This window comes from Corylus avellana, chromosome ca6 (assembly GCF_901000735.1).
Source record: "Corylus avellana chromosome ca6, CavTom2PMs-1.0".
In the NCBI taxonomy this organism is placed as follows: domain Eukaryota; kingdom Viridiplantae; phylum Streptophyta; class Magnoliopsida; order Fagales; family Betulaceae; genus Corylus; species Corylus avellana.
The window spans coordinates 10,529,735-10,544,137 of record NC_081546.1 but is presented as its reverse complement, the minus strand read 5'-3'; the positions used below and the strand labels follow the sequence as shown (position 1 = coordinate 10,544,137).

General features: G+C 34.7%; 1 pseudogene; it reads left to right on the top strand.

The window, feature by feature from the left end:
• The first annotated feature begins 13,918 nt into the window (after positions 1-13,918).
• Positions 13,919-14,403, top strand: part of LOC132185158 (glutamate receptor 2.8-like) — a 30,580-nt pseudogene continuing 30,095 nt past the window's right edge.

The window sequence follows — 14,403 nt, the reverse complement described above, 5'->3', positions numbered from 1 at the left end:
AACCTATGCTCTAAGTGTGATCACATTTAAGCCATGAAACCATGCATTTCATTCAAGATAAACTTTAGAATCAAAATATTTATTTTATGCTTAGTTATGTATTGATCCTTTTAACTAAAATAATTCTTCACACTAATGGGCTTATACTCTTTAAGCTCATCTACTCCAGCTAGGTTTATGACTCACCCTAACTATTATAAATTTAGTATAAAAAATAAACAAAATACACAGGTTACTGCTCCAAATATTCACATAATTCCTATATTATTCCCATTTTCAAACACCAAAGTTAGTTGATCGAGTTGCTTGTATACAAATTAAATCTTAAATCTCACTACAACCAATATGGTCTTTAGCAACCAAAAAAATAGCGGCGAGTCAAAAGTCACCGCTATTGAGGGGTCATTAGCGGCAACTTTTCTAAGTCGCTACTAACGACCCATTATTAGCGACGACTTTTGAGTCACTGCTAATAGTGGCCACTAAAAGAAAAATTATTTAGCAGCAACAACAATAGCTGCGAATAATAGTTGCCGCTATTAAACATCAATAGCGGCGACTATTGTCGCCGCTAATAAGATTCAATCAGCGGCGACCATAATGTCGCCGCTGTTGAGGGTCAACAACGGCAACTCTTGAGAATCGCCGCTAATGAGTGGTCATTACGGTCACTGTTATTGACATAAGAAAAAATAATTAAAATGATTAAAATGTTCATTAGCAGCGACCATAAAGTCGCCGCTAATGAGAGTCAACAATGATGAGTGGTCATTAGCAGCGACTTTTGGGTCGCCGCTATTGAACTATATGGTCGCCGCTAATTAGGATAAACAACGGCGACTCTTAGGGGTCACAGCAGATGAATATTTAAAAAAATTAAAAAAATTAATAAATATTGGGACGATGCTATTGGCCCTACATATATAATAGAAAAAAGTTATTTCCCAAAAATTCACCTCCGATAATATGTCATTAGTTCTTTTATATTAATTATTGGTGAATTTTATCTATTTTTCTATTTTCTATTCTTATTTTAAATTAAAAATCAAAATTTACTTTTTCCTTTTAAAGAAAACAAATTCTCCTATTAAATTAAAACGCTTAGAAAAATTAATTTTTTTATTCTATATTATTATTGAAGTTTTCTATTTCTTATTCTTATTTAAATGTTTAACTGAACAACCGATTGATCTTGGTGAATTAGTTCGATTGATCGTAATAGGATCAAATTTTCAATCAAACATCCGATCGATCATAGTAAATTAGTTCGATTGATCGTGAAAACAAATTCTCCTATTAAATTAAAACGCTTAGAAATTTATTTATTTTTTCTATATCACTATTGAAGTTTTCTATTTCTTATTCTTATTTAAATGCTTGACCGAACAACCGATCGATCTTGGTGAATTAATTTGATTGATCGTGATAGGATCAAATGATCAATCAAACATCCGATCAATCCAGGTGAATTAGTTCGATTGATCGTGATGTGATCAAATGATCGATCAAACATCCGATCGTTCCTAATGAATTAGTTTGATTGATCGTGATAGGATCAAATGTTCGATCAAACAACCAATCGATCCTGGTGAATTAGTTCTATTGATCGTGATAGAAACAAATGATCGATTAAACATCCGATCGATCCTAATGAATTTATTCGATTGATTGTGATAGAATCAAATGTTCGATCAAACATCCGATCGATCCAAATGAATTAGTTCGATTGATCGTGATATGATTAAATGATCAATCAAACATCCGATCGATCCTAATGAATTAGATCAATTGATCGTAAGAGGATCAAATGTTCAATCAAACATCTAATCCATCCTAATAAATTAGTTCGATTGATCGTGATAGAATCAAATGTCCAATCGATCCTTCTGAATTAATTCAATTGATCGTGATAGGATCAAATTATCGATCAAACATCCGATCGATCCTACTAAATTAATTTGATTGATTGTGATATGATCAAATGATCAAACATCCGATCACTCCTAATGAATTAGTTAGATTAATCGTGATAGGATCAAATGATCGATCAAACATCTGATTGATCCTAATGCATTAGTTCGAATGATCGTGGTAGGATCAAATGATCAATCAAACATCCGATCGATCCTGGTGAATTAGTTTGATTGATCGTGATAGGATCAAATGATCGATTAAACATTCGATCGATCCTAATGAATTAGTTCGATTGATCGTGATAGGATTAAATGTTCGATCAAACATCCAATCGATCCTAGTGAATTAGTTTGATTGATCATGATATGATCAATTGATAGATCAAATTGGATACAATTGAAGGTTCAATCGAACATTCAATTGAACGGTAAGCTTTTTATATTATCTTAGTGCCTTAGTTATATTGATCTTATATTATCTTTGGATTTTGTATTATTTTATAATTAATTATAAGATAAATATCAACTTAATGATCTTTATCATAAAAAATTATTAAACGGAAATTATTAGTTAATATTATAATAATAAAAACATATTACAAGAGAAAAATTAAAAACAAAAATGGTGATAGGGCAAAGCCATGGTCGTGGCCGAGTCCAAGGCCGTGGTCAACTCCGAGGTCAAGGTCGAGGCCTGTGTCATGTCGAGGATCGTGACAGGCCGACTCTCATTGATGTTGATGACAATATAGACATGCCATGACTGGTGACCCTCGATTCGGCGGAGGGCAATCCTTCCTATGAGCTGTCTGATGACATACACTCATTGGGAGTCGCACCACCGCAAGCTGTAAGTGAATATAAGGTCTTTTTCTTACTAGTTTGCTGTATACACTTTGCGAACTACTTTTCCAAATACAACTAACTATGTTTCCATATTTTGATTAATAGCTAGCATGTCTGTTAGACGACCAAGGGGTCAGAACAAGAATTGGAAGGTTAATGATATGATAGATAAGGATGGTCTGCTCACTTTGGAATTCAAGGATGGTTATGTCGTACCTGTGGGCGAAAATGTCGCGGAGTGGTCGAGGATAATTTCTAAGATTGTCCTCGATCATTGCGACCTCCATTATCAGAGTTAGAGCATGGTCCCAGATGAAATGGTGAAGAGATTGGAAGAACGTGTGAAGGTATAAATCTCATTATGTATGTGTATTATGTCACTTGCTACAAATAATGTGACAAACTTTTTATTATTGTTTTCGTAATTACTATGTCTCAGGGTAAGTTCGTTTTGGATATGGAGCTAAAGAAGCACAAGGATGCCTTAAAGCATCAATTACGTCTGGCCTATAATAGGACACGCTCCAAATTGCACCTCGAGAAATACAAAATTTATTTCAAAGATGTACAGAGTTGAGATTTAGTAGCGGTGGCCAATGCTCAAGTCGAGGTAAGGGCCAATGTTCCAAATGGTATTTCTCCGAAACAATGGCCTACTAATTGTGATTCATTCGAAGCCGACTCATGGAAGGTAAATGCATCTTATTCAAATAAATAGTCAATTATTATTTCTAAGATTTGTATTCAACTATAAAAAATGAAATGAATATGTTTTTTGACTGAATTTTTGTAGGCCAAATCTGAGCGAAATAAGAAAAATAAAGCAAAGATGGAAACAAATCATACCGCTGGCACCTCGACGTTCGTCAATGTCATTCACAAGAAGGTAAGAATATATAATGTTAAGCTTTTATAGTAATGTTCTTCAGTGTAACAGTTAATTATGTGTATTATGTGCAAGCAAAGAAAACTAATGCCATACCCAATCCCATACAAATATACAAGGACACGCACACTTAAAGGAATGGGAAATTTGTGAGTGAATACGCCGAGAGTAAATATGTGAGAGAATGAAATGGTTACTCATGATGAATATGTCTAATGAACTTGCATGATTTATTTAGTGGAGGTTTATATGGTTTGTGCATAATGAAATGGAATCAATTGCAGCAAACTCCGACAACACTAATGCCAGCCAAGAAGACATTGTCTTAAAGGTGCTAGGTGGACACCGCTCAGGACATGTTAGAGGAAAAGGTTGTGGTGCCATACCTACCCAATCAAATTCCTCATCAGCATGCAACCAACAAAACCATGATGAATGCTTGGCTAAACAGCTAGAAACCGAAGAGAAACTAGCTACTATGGAGGCCGAAATTAAGGAGTCAAAAGCATCACAAGCTAATATGGAGCTAAAAATGCTGGATGAAACAACTGCATTTCAGGCCGAAATTAAGGAGTCAAAAGCATCTCAAGCTGCTATGCAAGCACAAATGGAAAGGCTGCTAAAACATTTAGGAGGGTAAAAGAATCTTGGCTATCACTTTTTTTTTTTTCTTTTTTTTTATTTTATTTCACACACATATCAAGTAATTGTTAGAAAGATCATTGATTATGATATGAATTCTATTATTCCTAGGATTGGAAGGAGCTCTTATGGATCTCAAGCAAGCGGAAGCAACGCTTGAAAGAACTTTTGTTGTATTTTGTTTAAGACTTTGTTTTAATATTATTAAGATTTGTCACAAATTTGGTTTGTATTAGAGGGTAAGAACTTTAAATAGTTTGAATGTTTAAGAACTTGGAGGGTGCTTTAGTTGTACTTTGTTGAAGAAGTTGTTCTAATATTACAAAGATTATAACAAATTTGGTTTGTGTTAGAAGGTAAGAACTTCAAACAATTTTTTTGTTTAAGAACTTTGAGTTAGTGAACCTCTCTTAGCATGTTTATCAAGTTGAGTAAACAATGCAAGAGAGTAATATTATATAACAATATTTCATTTTTAAGTGTACACAAGATGGCATGAGTGGAAGATGTGCAAGGAGTTGTGGCGCTAAAGGACTCAAATAACAATGGGTAAGATATTTCAATCCCATTGTCATTCACTTGTTGGTGGAAGTTAGTTCCATTTAATACAAGTATATAACACTATTTTCTTTTTTTAGTGTATGTAGAATGGCAGGAGAGAAAGATAGGCAAGAAATTGTTGCACTAAATGACTCAATTGATGGTAAGTTATTTCAAACCTATTGTCACTCACTTGTTGGTCGAAGTACTGTGAAATGTAGCGAGCGAGAGGCTTGTATGGAGTTATAAGGATAAGTAGAATGTGAATTGGAGTGTTTGGTTTTTGATTATATTTGTTTGTTGGTTTGCATTTGTGATCTCATTAATCATATAAGTTTGTGTTTGTGTTTGTGTTTGATTGTGGTAATTAAGGCCGATGATCTTTTTTTTGTCTTAAGTTATTTGTTTTAGGAAAAAGAATTGCTTTTAGTCTTAGTTATTCAGGAAACATGAGGATCTTTTGTCATTCTGTGACAAAAATGGGGAGTAAATATGGGGAGATGATGGAATTGGCTCAGCATTTTGGTTTTGTCTCCGAATTGGCAAAGGGAGAGTTCGTTAGTTCTTGTGTTGGCTTAATTCAGTTCCACAATGCAGAGGCTACTGTTTATAGGCTCAAACACTGATATAGAATGCTCAGAATCCATGTGTCATGAACGTCCCTGCAAAATTTATGTGTAGATTCATGTGTCATGAACGTCCCTGCAAAATTTCAGGTCAATCGGACCACAAACGCCCATCGATCGGAGCTGTTGATCAAGACTGGACAACATTTCCATAATGCTGTTTTTCTCCACTGCAGGCCATGTCCGAACATGGTGATAGGTTGTCTGAACAGTCTTTCCAAAAACTTTATTTTTGCTCCGCAAGGCCTGTCTGGACAGCCCATTAACCTGTCCGGACACCCCGTACCTATTATGCCCAAAAATGTGTTTTTAGTGGGCCCAGATCTAGGGCTTGATGTACTGATATATATATACATCATTATAGAAGAGAGAGACGTGAATTTTCACCTCAGAGAGTTCGTCGGAGGCTGTGTTAAGAGAGATCATATGTGGTGAGCGTTAAATTAAATTTCTTAGAGTTTTAGTTATTCCTTTGATAAATCTATAGTTGAGAAGTCTATCGGAAGGGTCCTGTAAAGGAGAATCACGTTGAAGAAGATTGTGAGCAAGGAGACGAGTTGTAGGCTTGTCGATCTTACAGAGCCAAGGTTTTGCAAAGGGTTGTAAGTGTTCCTAGTGTCTATAATCTCTGGATAATCTTTTGATAGTGATTTCCTGGGTTTGGCTGCCCCGGAGAAGTTTTACTTTTAAATCAGTTTCTAAAAGGTTTCCTCTTCGTAACTCAAATATCTGTGTCTGCCTCTTTATTGTTTTATATATCTTGGGTGATTGAATTGTTTATTACTTCATAGTATTAATTCCGCATAAATTGTGATAAACAAGTTTTTGGAGTCAGTATAGTGTTTTTCAGAATAGTGTCATATGCTATATTATATATGCTCGCGAAAAAAACACCCAAAAATTTCAGTCTCCCTGACTCAAAGGAGAGACAGAGAGAGAGAGACAATTATTTATTAGCACAGCATGGAGAAAGGAACGCAAAGGAAAACAGGGTTCTTGACAAACTCTAGGTAACTGCATTGAGATATATACTCATTCCTGGATCAGAAATAGTGTCAGCGACATATTATTAGATAATTAAGGAAAGAGCAATACAATGAAATAGGATTTAGCCAGGCAGTTTCGTGTGGGGTGAGCTAGCTACAGCACAATGAAATAGGGTTTGTGCATGCTTTTACGTAAAAAAATTATGTTGTGAGCCTAATGATTTCAATATATGCTTATAAAAATCGCATTCATGAGACGAATAATATTTATCAATTAAAAGAATTATGAAAATTCAACATATGATATAGATGGTCATGTATGGATGGCAGCCACATAGGTTATAGGTATAAAGACTTTTCACCCTATGAGATCTAGAGATTTATGTTTATTTTTTGGCATTAGATCCAATTGTTTTATAAGTGACCGGCAAAATCTTGTATATATAGGCGGTAGTCACATGGACACGACATATTAGTGGCATGAATTACCTGAGTTGTAAATTTGGACGGGTCACTAGTGATGATGGTATGCGTGCTTTACTAGGGGACTAGTGTCGTATTAAAGGTCCCTCGAGATAACGCAAACTAGTTTGCATCAAGAAGGGGTTAAGAACTCGAATAAAACATACGGAAGAAAGTTATGGAATATGTATAATTATGTATAAGATTCTTATTAGAATGATTTCATTAACATAACATGTCAATTATCCTTGGAGTTATGCTTCCTCTATTTCAAAATAAACTAATTTTTCTCAGTTGCATAATAAAAGAGACAACACTCACCAATTTTGTATAACCCATGGCATTTATTATTTTAAGAAATGTATTTTTTTACTTAAAGCTCATTACATAATAAATTAGCAAGTCATAGAGTTATATACTTATTTTTTCGCGTGTGAAAATACTAATTTTTCTCTTCTTTTATTTAGATTGTAACGGAGAAAATGATTGATGAAAACTTTTTCAAACCTTGCACAATGCAATCTCTGCTGCTGATTTCGGAGTATACATAGCCTCCACCGGCCCGGCCGCTTAAAGAAGAAAAAAAATCAATAAAGAGCGACCTTTATTTTTCTCTAATCAGGCATTGACTAATAAAGTCTTCGGAATCGCAAATTGGACCTTCCAAGTCAATCTTTTATACATAAAATAAAATAAAAGAATAAAAAAAAAAAAAAAAAAGACTGGCGTAATTAATTACCACACTTTCATATTCCACCAATAATTTGAAAACACAAATACAGGGTAAGTTCTCTGACAACCAAATGGACTTTATATTATAAGTACTTTCATTTGGTCAAGGTGAACGAAGGTGCCAATCACCTGCCCACCCTAGCAGATTACTACCCTTGCATCTTCAACTATCTGACTATATTTACTCTAATTTTTTTTGTTTCTTCGATATTAAATGCAAGTACTTGTTTAAAGTATTTTTGTTATGAGTACACGTATAAGTGTTCTGTTCTACATTAGGAATGTATCAAGAAAAATTGTACTTAATATATCTGAGCTCCATGCTTAATTATGCCAATGGATCAGGTGCCTTGACGGGGGTTCCTACTTCTCGAAGGGGCCCTCGTATAAGCCATCCCTTCTTTGCGGACGATAGTCTCCTATTTTGTCGAGCTAATATTGTACAGTGGGAAAGCCTAACAACTATTCTCCAATTATATGAAGCCGCGTCGGGCCAACGACTTAACAATAATAAAACTTCTATATTCTTCAGCAAAAATACGCCTGCAGCAGAACAGCAGGCAATTTTGGCGAACGCAGGAATCCCGGCCACTCAGAGGTACGATACCTATTTGGGTCTTCCAGCTTTAGTTGGAAAATCCCGAAGAGCAGCTTTCAAAGGTATCATTGACAGGGTATGGAGGAAATTGCAGGACTGGAAGCTGAAATTTCTTTCCCAAGTGGGAAAGGAAATTTTGCTTAAGGCGGTTATTCAGGCGATACCATCCTATTGTATGAGTATATTCCTCTTACCAAAAGGCCTATGTTCGGAGATCAATTCCCAAATGAAAAAATTCTGGTGGGGCAATCAAGATAGCGGGAATCGTATCAATTGGATGTGTTGGAAAAAGATGGGGAAGGCCAAAACAGCTGGAGGTATGGGTTTTAGGGATTTTACCTACTTCAATAAGGCATTATTGGCCAAACAATGCTGGCGATTGTGGAAATCCCCAACTAGTCTTGTGGCAAAAATTATGCAAGCAAAATATTATCTGAATGGTTCTATTTTGGAGGCTAGATTGGGTGACAGGCCGTCTTATGCTTGGAGGAGCATTCATAGCTCTTGTGGAGTTCTTCAGGAGGGCCTATTATGGCGCATTGGGAATGGAGACACTGTGCGCATCTGGAAGGATAGGTGGCTACCAAAAAAATCTACATTCCGTGTGGTCTTTCCCATACGTGAACTCAGTTCGGATGCGACAATGCGAGAACTTATTGATGAAGAGCAGCATGGGTGGAATCTGCAAAAATTGGAGAGAATTTTCCTTAAGGAGGAGGTTCAAGCCATTCTTTCCATTCCTATTAGTAGTACAAATCAGCCAAATGTCATGATTTGGAGAGGGATGGCCAATGGCATGTTCTCTGTCAAAAGCGCTTATCATATGCAAGTAGACCTGGAAGCTTCAAAGCTGGCTGAGAACTCATCTAGCAGGGGCACCAATGAGGTATGGAAAAAATTATGGGCTTTGGCGATTACAAATGCAGAGAAAAATTTTCTTTGGCAGGCTTGTCATGATATTTTACCCACCCGGGAAAATCTGCTCAAACGTAAAATCCTTCGAGACCCAATATGCCCTCTGTGTGGCTTCATGGTGGAGACTGGATTTCACGTCCTATGGCAGTGCCCTGCAGCTATGGATGTATGGGGCATGGGGCCAGTCAAATTTCAGAAGAGTCACTATGCAGGCCCAATGTTCCTGGATGTGGTGGAAGACATGTTCAGCAAATGCACAGAAGAGGAGATGGCTCTTTTTGTGGGCTTAGCTCGACGAATTTGGATGAGGCGTAACGACGTTCTGCATGGAGGTATTTTTTCTCATCCCGCAACTTTGATTCAGTTGACTCTTCGGGCGACAGAAGATTACAGGGCCGCTCAAGAAGACCGACTTGCACCTACATAGGATAACGACGCTGGAGGCATGGTCCGTTGGGCAGCCCCGTGTACTGGATTGGTGAAAGCCAATTGGGACGCTTCTATTGATAGTGCTTCTGGTCGCCTAGGCTGTGGTGTTGTCATTCGAGATGATCACGGTCGTCTGATTAAGGCCAGAAGCATCTCGCACCAGGGGAACCTCTCACCGGCTGCAGCTGAGTCTAAGGCTGCTTTGCTGGCCATTGATACCTGCTATGAGTTGGGATTTACTCATGTTCAGTTGGAAGGGGATGCCAAAGGTATCATTGATGCTGTCAACTGTGAGGAGAATGATGGGAGTAGTCTGGGGCATTTGGTGGCTGATATGAAGGTGAAGCTTCAACTGTTTACCCAATGGCATATGTGTTTTGTGAAGAGAGCAGGGAATATGGTGGCACACCTTCTGTCGAGGTATGCTGTACAACATGGAATTGATAATGTTTGGAGTGAGCCTCCTGAATGTATTTGTGATACCATTTTGCTTGAGCAATTAGCTCTAGCATAAGGAATATGCAATAAAATTTGTTCTTTTCTCAAAAGTGGACTCAAGTCCATTTATTATTATTATTATTATTATTATTTTTTGACATGTGTGCACAAGAACGGAGAGGGGGATTCGAACTAGTAACCTTCACTTCATGAGGCGTAGTCCCCAACCGTTTGAGCTATGCTTTTGGGCTAATTAGTGTATATTAGGACTTGTTTGGTTTGCAGAATAGACCCCTGAAATAAAATTACTATTCTTATAGAATATCCATTATTTTGTTTGGTTGCACACCATTCCTAGAAATAACTATTCTTATGGGAATAGTTATTCCTCCATTAAGAGGAATGCATATTCCTCTAAAAATTGAATGGATTTTTCAAAACACTTCTTTTTTTTTTTTTCTTTTTTTTCCTGCAAACCTAATTATCAAAAAAGAAACTCACAAAAATATTCTTTGGTGGGTCGCAGGCCAAGTTGGCAAAACCATATGGGTTGTCGCATCAACCCAAGGCCACTTCTCAAGGGACTTCGGAGGCGGTGCAACCACCCCGGCGTCATTGTAACTTTCAAACACGAGAATTGTTTTGAGATTGTTTGCAAAGCAAGGGTCGTGTTTATTATTGCTGAATCTATTCCAACCACTTTCTCGAATGAGAAAATTACAATCTGCATCTGCTTGTGGTTCTGTCTATACCTTTGATTCGCCTTTGTATAACACAATATGAATAAAATAATTCAAATAAAAACATTTGATGAACCAATATTGGTTTATTAAATATGAATATTTTAGTAATTTTGATATAATTTTAATACCTATACTTTAGGAAATTGACAATTAACTTCCTCGTCATTAGATCTCGAAAGATCTCTCTTTACCTCCTCAAAATTAAAAACCTTTCATAAAATATGATGTACCAATCTCTAACGTTGCTTCGTCAACAATGCCTTATTAAAACATTCCAGATCTCCAAAGGACCAAATTTGAATCCCTCTCTAATCCTTTTGAGTTACTTATTTTTTACCTACTCATCTAATGATCTTGAACTTTTTCTCCTGGTATCCTTATAAAAATTTTTGCATCGTCACATATTCTCCTGATATCCTTATAAAAATTTTTGCATCGTCACATATTCTCCTGATATCCTTATAAAAATTTTTGCATCGTCACATATTACCTTGCACAATTTCTTAAGTAACTAGAAGATGCTCATGCCATATGTTGGTACGGCTTTCAATAAGATACATTTCACGCGTGTGAAAGGAACTTTACCTGCTAGTTATTCGACACGTTTCAACTTCAATCTTTAATGCTCTGAAATAGTCTGAATGGACAGAACTCTGCTGGTAGGCCCAAATAGTTGCCGAAGAAAATAGTAGTTTTCTTTTGTGGCCTGATGTTTTCTCTAATATATATATATATATAAAAGTCGAATCACTCTCAAAAGTGTTTTAATATTACGACATATGGTGTGAACCCTTTTATTTTAATGCTACCCCAATTTTTTAAGGTATAATTTGTGAACCGGTTTTTTAAGGGTGAACCGATTTTTACTTTAAAAATCAGTTCATTAAATTAGCGTAATTAATAGCATTTAATTATATTTGAAGAGTTTTCTATATATAAATTATTCAATAAATTAAGTATTATTAATGTCAAAATCAAATAAGGAAACAAATAATACAAATCAAATTATATATTATTATGTTTAATCACTTTAATATGTATATAACATAATATTAAATGTTATAGTTGAATTAGATTAACTAAATGATAGGATGTAGAAACAAAATAGAAAAACATTTCATTGCATTATTTTTGTTTTTTTTTAATATATAATTGTATATTAATTATTAATTGTATAGGTTGTCGGATTTTTACTCAACATACTGATTAGGTATTTATTTTTTATTTCATTAGCAAAAATAATCTTTATTATATATATATATATATATATATATATATATGATTAGCATCTTACAAGCAATTATATATTCGATGTCCAAACCGAAGTGTAAAATCACAACGGTTATCTTGGGGCTTATTTTGCTTAGTGTCCATTAGTTTATAAAATCTTTAATTGTTCGATATAACATGCTTCTTATTTGATATTTTCCCGAGGCCTTTTCGCCTATGAGATTTTTGTTGTTTATTTGTATGATTTACCTGAATTTTCAAATATTTTTTTAAAGTACTTTTTATGCCTTTTTTTTTTCAAAAGCTTATTTGATTATTATACAAAAAATGAACTTCGAAACACTTAAGAGATAATTAAGATTGAATATAAAGTGGGATGCTTATTTGATTGCATTGTTGATTGAAAGATTTTTTATTATTTTGCTATGTACTTTTTTTAAGGCTCATAATTATATGGGTTTTATAATTTGTATGAAATTTAATAAGTATAACGCTAATAATATAAATGATTCTTACTAACTTTCTATTAATGCTTTGATAATTACAATCCAAGTTTTATCTTCGCTATTTTTTTTCTTCTTATTTTTCATTTTAAACTATACATATGGGAACAACGATTTTAACATATTTTAATTTATATGGATTAAACTAATTAAAGTTAAAGGCCTTATAATATATAGTAAAATTTTATGCGACTTATACATTTATACAATGTTCTGTGTATGATTGTATGTCATTATGTTGAGTAATATATTAGTTTATAACCTTTAGTATGTCTTTTTATTTTTATTTTTTTGACATGTCCACACAAAAGAAGGGGATGGAAGATTCGAACTAGTGACATCCGCTTCATGAGGCGTGGTTCACAGCCGATTGAGCTACCCCTTGGGGGAGTATGTCTTTTTATTTAAATGGGTGTGATAGTTTTTTTTTTTTTTTTTTTACAACCTATAATGAAAAGTTCGATAGAGATGTGTTTAAATTTTGAAATTAAACTATAACAAAGAATCTCGGGCATATTTTTTTCTATAACCAAAGTAAATTTTCGAATGCTCATAATTTGAGTTTTATTTGTATTGAAATCTAATAAGTATTACACCAATAATATTAGAGATTCTTTCTAATTTTATATTAATGTTTTGATTAAGCAAAATTCAAGTTTTTTTCTTGCAATTATGAAAAATAAAAATAAATTTCATAATACTTATGAAAAATATGATTATAATATTTTTAAATTTTATAATTAAATTGTAATGAAGAATTTCGCACATTATGGGGGTTATAAGATAGTTTCTAATAGCAGCTGCAACCTTCACACTTCTAGAGAATTTGCTTAGCTTATAAAGTAGACACGTGTGAGCGTGCCCTCGTTCTGTGCATAAACCCAACCTGATGAGGTCATAACCAACCTACGACACTTGAGCCCCACTTCGTAAAAAACAACGTTGTCAACTAGTGTATGTCGTTCATCTTATTCGCTTACTGCATGCCTCTCTAAATCGTACTATATATATATATATGGAAGTCATTTGATGTTCATAATCAACTGTGCACAAACCCAACCAAATGAGGTCATAATCAACTTATGACACTTGAGCCGACGTCGTAAAAAACAACATTGTCAACTAGTGTATGTCGTTCATCTTATTTGCTTACTGCATGCCTCTCTAAATCGTACTCTATATATATATATATATATATATGTGTGTGTGGAAGTCATTTGATGTTCATAATCAACTGTGCACAAACCCAACCAAATGAGGTCATAATCAACTTACGACACTTGAGCCGACGTCGTAAAAAACAACATTGTCAACTAGTGTATGTCATTCATCTTATTCGCTTACTGCATGCTGCATGCCTCTCCAAATCGTACCATATATATCCTATAAATAGGAGTTGTTGTGAGTACCAAGATATTGAAACATAATCATGAAGATGAATAGTACCATATTTGGTTTTTCTCTTTTCTTCTTTATTATTGTTTATGAGAGGATGTTTTTGGGCAATGCACAAAACACGACGACGGTCCCAGTTGATGTGGGTGTGGTTCTTGACATGGATACATGGAATGGGAAGATGGGGTGGAGTTGCATAAATATGGCTCTTTCTGACTTCTATGCTTCTCATACTTACTACAAGACAAGGCTCAGACTTAACATCAGGGACTCCAAAAGCGATGTTGTTGGAGCAGCTGCCGCAGGTTCTCTCTCTTTCTCGCTCTCTGTTTTATTTATAGAGTTTCATAATAATTTGAGTACAAATACTATACATATACATATAGAGCTTTACATGTAATAAATAATTTTAAATACAAATAAATCACTTAAATTAAAGTAACTAAATTCCTTAATTTAGGATAATCAAATCATCATTTCTCATAAAGAATTTATATCCTTATCATGCCTCCATAAGAT